Here is a 6683-nt window from a genome sequence, read left to right as displayed (position 1 = left end):
GCAAGCCCAGCTTGAGCTTCGAAACTCGAAACGTTTTGAAACTTTCAAAATGTTTTGACTGCCCTCATTTCATTTTGAGGCTGTTTTGAAGCCCTTCGTTTTGTTTTGATTTTGCTGTTTTGAGCTCAAAACAAGTCAAAACAGTCTCGAAACAAAACAGCTGGCAAACAGCCCAAAATTTTGATCACACCTCCAAGATCATGGCCCCTTCCAAACCAGTCAACACTTGTCCCTTCTTGAAGAGCAGGACCCATTCATACCCTACCTCCTATTAAGGACTCATCCCTTTCTAAATAGTCATGTGTCTCTTCTCTTGAAACCTCAGTCCCTTCTTAAACACTTTTTTTGTCTCCAAGATGTCTTCATTCCAAACTTGCTCGTGATTCTGGCTTCTAACAAAATCCCTGACCTTGTTTTTCAATGCTCCAACCTCTTTCAGGCACACACTGTTCTCCTCTGAGACTCTGGCTGCTGCAATCGTATTCACCCCAGACTTTTCTATGATCCAGGCTCCTTCAAGCACAAACACTTTAAAAGCCCAATCAGTTCTCTCTCTCATGATTCTGACCCTTTCAACACATTGTCACTGACCCTTCTTTCCTCCAAGAATCCTGTCTCTTCCTTAACTCCATACACTTTTCAAGCCTTTCTAAAATACTAACCCAAGATTGGGTTCCCTCAAGTACTCAGACCTCTCTGGCTACTTCCAAAATACTGACTCTGTCACACCAGTCTTTCTGAAATACTCACAATTCTATTTTCTGGAATCCTGGCCTCTCATGAACTTGCAACCCTTTTTTTTTCCCTCAAGACCTTGGGCCCTTCCAAGCATGGACATCCTTCTCTCTCAATACCGCAGTCTGTTACTAAATGTTGAGCCTTTCTTCTCTAGTCCTAATCCCATCCAAGCATGCACCCACCTGTTTTCTACAAGACCAGACTCCTTTGCAATACCCACACCCCTATCATCTGCAAAACCATGCACCTTGACAAAATACTTAGTTTTAAGACCCTGTCTAATGTTCTAAGACCTCATACTTTTCTTTGTCAACTTTTCTTTCTTTTTCAGGACTACAGCCCTTCCAAAATACAGAGTGTTGTTTTTTTTCAAAACCTTTCCAATCTCACTTGCTTTGTCTCTAAAATTACACCCCCTTCCAAATCACTGATGATTCTCTTCTTCAAGGTCTTGGAACAGCTTCAGTCAATACTTCTATCTATCCTGCAAAGGCCTGACCCCATGTAGAATTGACTCTTCTCTGAACTTGGACATTAAAAAATAATCCTGACCTTTCTTCTCAAAACCTGCCCCTTCAATCTTCTGACACTTCATGAGCCATCTCTCCCAAGCATCCATGTCCCCTTCAAGGTTGTAGCCCCTAACAAAATTGTGATGCTTCTCTTCAAGATTTAGGCCCATTCCAGACATGTTCTTTTCCAAGACCCCATTACCTTAAAAACATGAAACACTTCTCTTCTCCAAGGCCATAGCCTATTCCAAGCTAAAACATGCTGTTTTGTTCCAAGACACCACCTTGCAAAACACAAACCCTTCACAAATAAGCACCTTTCAAGCACAAACCATTCCCTGTTCCAAGTAGGGATACCCCTTTCTTCATCAAGACATCCAAAACCTTAATCCTTCTCTTCTGTTATCCTCGTTCCTTCCTAGTATGTACATCTGTTTCTTCTCCAAAACCTGAGCCCTTTGAAAACATGTAGGCCTCTCTTCTCCAGAACCCTGGCTTCAGTGCTCAAACACTGCTATCTTTTACAGGATCTTTGTCCTTAACAAAATACTGAACCTTCTCTTAAACCATGGAAAGGAAAGGATTTTGGAGAAGTGATGGATCAATGTTATCCAGGGAACACCACGTCCTTCCAAGATTATGATTCTTGTGAAAAACTTGTGATCTTCCAACCCTCTCCTCTCCTACACCTCAGTTCTTAAAAACCCCATTTCCTTAAAAAATGCTGTCCCTAGTCTTCCCTAAGCCTGACCATCTAAAAGTACATACATCCTTTTTTACTTTGAGACCCTGATACTTCCAAAAAACTTATTTCTCTCTTCTCCAGGCTCTTGGCTCTAAAAAAAAGAAATTTTATACCATGCTCATGACAAAGGGTGCATCCAGATGAGTGTGCATGAGCCTCTTGCCATGTTTCAAACCACTTTGAGACATGTTAAAAGGCATGTGCACAAATGAAAAAATGTTTCCCGTGGTGCAAATTTGGGACCAGCCCAACCTGGCTGCATGAGAGGTCCCAGTGCCGGCAGGACCTGGCCCAGCTTGACGTGAGGTCTGCCCACCTGTCTAGAGTGCTGCAGCAGGGGGCAGGAGTTGGAGGAGGAGTTGCTGCTGGAGGTGAGGAGAGCACAGCAGCATCCAGCAGGTTGCAGCTGCACTGGGACCAGCCCCACTGGAAGCTGCATGGTGGCTGGGGCTGGAAGGGCTGTTTTGTTCCCCTTGCCTCTAGCTACAGCTCCTGCTCTTGCCACACCATGCCACTCTGGGCAGGCAGAGACTCCTCCCTAGCTTGCTTCTGGGGCCTTATGGCTAAGGGCAAGTGAAACTCGGGGGCACCTGAACCCCAAGCCTCTGAGCTTGGGCCTGCACATAGGATGCCGGCCACAGTATTTGGAAACACCTGAAGCCCCAGGTGGGGTGAAGGATGTTTGCCAGTAGTAGGGCCACTTATGGTTCTTGACTGACTTACAGATTTGGAATCAGTTTGGCTGATTTGGCTTGGAACACACAACATTTTCATTTGAAAAAAAAAAAAAAAAAAAGGCAGTTTCAGCCTGGAGGCTCCTGCCCAGCACATGAAGCTCCAGCTTCCAGTCACCTTCTGCCCACCCTCAGGAGATGCTTGTCATGCCGGATGGGCAGAGTGGGAGGGAGGTCAGAGCTCTGTGTGCGCTGGGCAGCAGTCTCTTGCTGAGACTTCCTACTTGCCCACCCAGAGCAGCATGGCAGGGGTGATAGGTGCAGCAGTGGCTGCTGCTGGAGGTTGGGGAAGCAGAGCAGCCCTGCTGGCCCCAGCCTGCTCACAGCTTCTGGTGTGGCTGCAGCCAGCCAGGTGCTGCTGTGCTCCCCTTGCCTTGATGTGACAATTGAATGGGAGCCGGGCTGGATGCAGCTGTGCTGGGAATGGCCCCGCCCCACCCTGCCTCTTGGCCCAATCCAGGGCTGGTGGCTGTGGGTGGGAGCATAGATTGAGATTGTTGGCCACCTCTCTTTTCTGTGGGCAGTCACTGCCCACCCCCCATCCCTCCACCGCTGACACAGCTGCTGGCAATCCCCTCTCAACACTGCCAACAGCATGAACGGCAGCTGCAGGTGCTCCCCACTTGCTGCCTACCACTCACTATTCCCCCGCCTTGCCACTGACACTGCTGCAGGTGACTGCAGGCAGTCCCCGCTTGGCCCACCCTGACCACTGATATCACTGTGGCCACCTGCAGGCGGTCCCCGCTCACTGCCACCATGTCTCCGCCGCTGACACCGCTGCTGCCGCCTGCGGGTGGTCACTGTGCCCCCTCAGCCTCCAGGGACCCACGTTGTTCATGGGTGGGAGCATGGCACTGGCTGCCTTTGGCAGGGCTTAGTCCCACATGGAACACTGTGGGGACAGCCGCTGACCAAGCAAGCTTCGCTGCATGCACCATTGGGCTGGGTGGGCTCCTGCTTGCCTCCACATGCAGCTTCCTGCTGAAGTGCTTGAAGCACCACGTGGTGGGCTGGCCTGGCCCAATGGCATGTGGTCTGGGAGCCATGTGCTATTGGGCTGGGTGGGCTCGGTGCCTCCATGTGGGGCTTCCAGCACTCCAGTGGGAAGCCACACATGGAAGCAAGCAGGAGCCCACCAGCCCAATGGCATTCAGTTCAGTGGCTCCATGTACAGTTCCTGCCCAGCCCAATGGCACATGATTTTGCAGGTTCCTTCTGGTCCTTTGATTCTGTGGCTCCCAGACCATATGCCATCGGGTCGAGCCAGCTGGCTTCATGCCTCCACATGGGGCTTCCAGCACTCCATCAGGAAACCATATGTGAAGGCAAGCAGGAGCCCACCCAGCCCAATGGAGGCACTGAGTTATGTGCCATGTACAACTTCCTGCCCAGCCGAATGACACATGGCTCCCAGTCCATGCACCATCGGGCCAGGCTGGCCCTCCACATGGAGCTTCCAGCGCTTCAGCAGGAAGCAGGAAGCTGCATGCAGAGGCAAACAGGAGTCTGCCTGGCCTGATGGTGCACAACTCGGTGCCTCCGTGTATGGCTTGCTGTCCAGCCCAATGGCATGCAGTTCCCAGTCCATGGGCCATCAGACTGGGTGGGTCCTCCACTTGGGGCTTTCAGCACTCTAGCAGGAAGCCATACGTAGAGGCATGGAGTCACATGCCATCAGCCTGGGTGGGCTCCTACTTGGCTCTGCATGTGGCTTTCTGCTGGAGTGCTAGTAGCCCCATGTGGAGGCATGGAGCTGGCCATCCTGCCCGACGGTGCATGGACAGCAGCAGCAGCTCGGTGCCTCCAGCACACCACAACATCACTTGAGCTGCAGCACTGAGCTGTGACCACTGCCTCCTCTTCGTGGGAGCAGGGAGCAAGGCAGGTGGTCCAGGTGTTCGACACTGCGAAGTACACAAGTAAAAGACCCTGCCTGTTTGCCCATCCCTACCCCTGGCAGCAGGGCATATGGATGTTGCCCAGGTTCTCCTGTGGTAGCCTGAGATTGCCCACGGACATCTCTCCTCCTTCAGCACACCTGCCCTGCCTTGCCTTCCACCTGCCCTGCTGACTCTTTACACAGCCCTGGCAGTCACCTGCACCCACACCCGGCCCACAGGGCCCCCCACCCCAGCCCTGCCGGAGGGGGGTCCAAGCTGGCCCCTAGTCCCCTGCAAGCTTTATGTACCCCAAAGGCTTCAGGAGGTTAAGTGAGCGTGAGCCAAGTTCTGGCTAACTCGAGAGTCTCAGGGCCCACCCTTTCCCCCTCTCCCTCTGACTTGGGACAGGGTTTAGGGTTTTCTGCCCTTTTTGCAAGAGGCTCTTGCAGGCTGGAACTCTGCCAGCCTGCAGAGATCTCTTTGTAAAAGAGGAAAATCCATGTGTTTTTTCTGTTAAAATGAAAAACCTACTTTTTTCTTGGTTGAAAGGGAAAATCTGCATTTCTTTTTCATTTTGCCATGGGAAATGGAAAACCTGGATCCCTGGTGATTAGACTCTGACCCAGGGTGAGGGAGACCTTGGTTGAAATCTGTCCTGTGAACCAGGCAGACTAGGACTGAATTCCAGGTCCTGTGTCTCAACCAAGTACCCTTTTGTGATCACTGGGTTCCATAAACACAAGCATACCTGAGTGAGAATAACTCAATAATGAGCTTTGGGTGCAGACCAAAGTGACACATTTTGCCCAATCTGACTACAGAAAGCAGTTTATAGCTGTGACCAAATGCAAGTGCACGGCTGTAAACAACTTTAAAAATGGCTGATTCGGTGAAAATCTGCCCCCCCTCATTGCATCAGGTATCAGAATTCAAAATGTAGCTTCTTTTGTAACTTATGTCTGCAGAGTTCCCAGCCTGTTGCTGTTTTCAGAATGGAAGTGGGGGAAAGAATGGAGGAGTTCAGTCTGGGATTTTTTTCACCTCTCCCACTCCCTGCTGCCCGAGGGTGGGGTGTATGCATTAGAGCCCCCCCTGAGGTGAAGGGGGCTTCAGTTCATCCACTCCACCCTTCAGCATCTGCTGGGGAGCCCTAAGAATGCCTTTCCCCCTTCCATTCTGGAAGCAGCGAGCACTGGCAGAGAGCTTTACCATTGCTATGGGAACCTGACTGCAGGCTCCCTTCCCCCTGGAACCAACAGTGTACTTCTGTTTGGTCTGGGGTAACTTTGTATCTCAGAACAGAAATCATTCTGAGTTACAGCTGGGAGCTGCACTTCTGTCTGCACCCTTTTTTGAGAAGGAGGCAACCTCTGTAGTCCTTCAGTTTGTGGTCCTGCAGCTGCTTAACTGTGGATCCATCTCCCAATTACCAACCTCCTCAGTCCCTTAGTTATGAAGCATCTTTACATTATACATTCTATGACTACAGCTTCATTGTCTCTTGTACTATTTCCATAAAAGTTTCTTAGTGTCCTTGTGCTTCATTGCAATGCAAAATTAAAGGTCTCCAAACCTGTTTTCTATTAATAATTCCCATGTTGCAATCAGTCCTTCCCTGTGCTGGCTGCACAGCAGCCTCTCTCACTGGGGGGAATGTTCAGTTTTTGAACACAGAAGGGAAGAGCTCATAAGGGCTGTCCTGACTCTGCACTACGCTGGCTCCATTCTGCCATGGCGTGCACCAGAGCTACTGTTTGTGGGAGCTCAGTCTAGGTATGTTCTCAATGTCAGGCACTACTCTGTTCCCTAGCGGTCCTAACTAAGGAAGGCACAAGACAATAAAGCTGTCCCAGAACATTCAGGAAAGAGGAAATTGGCTGCATGGAGTGCAGAAGTGAGATGTGTGTTGGGTTGCACACATCTTTCTATTGGCCAGTAGCATGCTTGAGAAGATTTCAGACCTTAAGCTAGAATGTGTTTGGAGCCAGCTCGTGCATCCATACTGGACCCCAACCTGTCTGTCCCTGCCTTCTCTTCCTCTCCCCCTCCCCCCTGACCCAGTCACAAACTC

This window comes from Alligator mississippiensis, chromosome 1 (assembly GCF_030867095.1).
Source record: "Alligator mississippiensis isolate rAllMis1 chromosome 1, rAllMis1, whole genome shotgun sequence".
NCBI classification, from domain to species: Eukaryota; Metazoa; Chordata; order Crocodylia; family Alligatoridae; genus Alligator; species Alligator mississippiensis.
Note: the sequence above shows the minus strand (reverse complement) of the source record.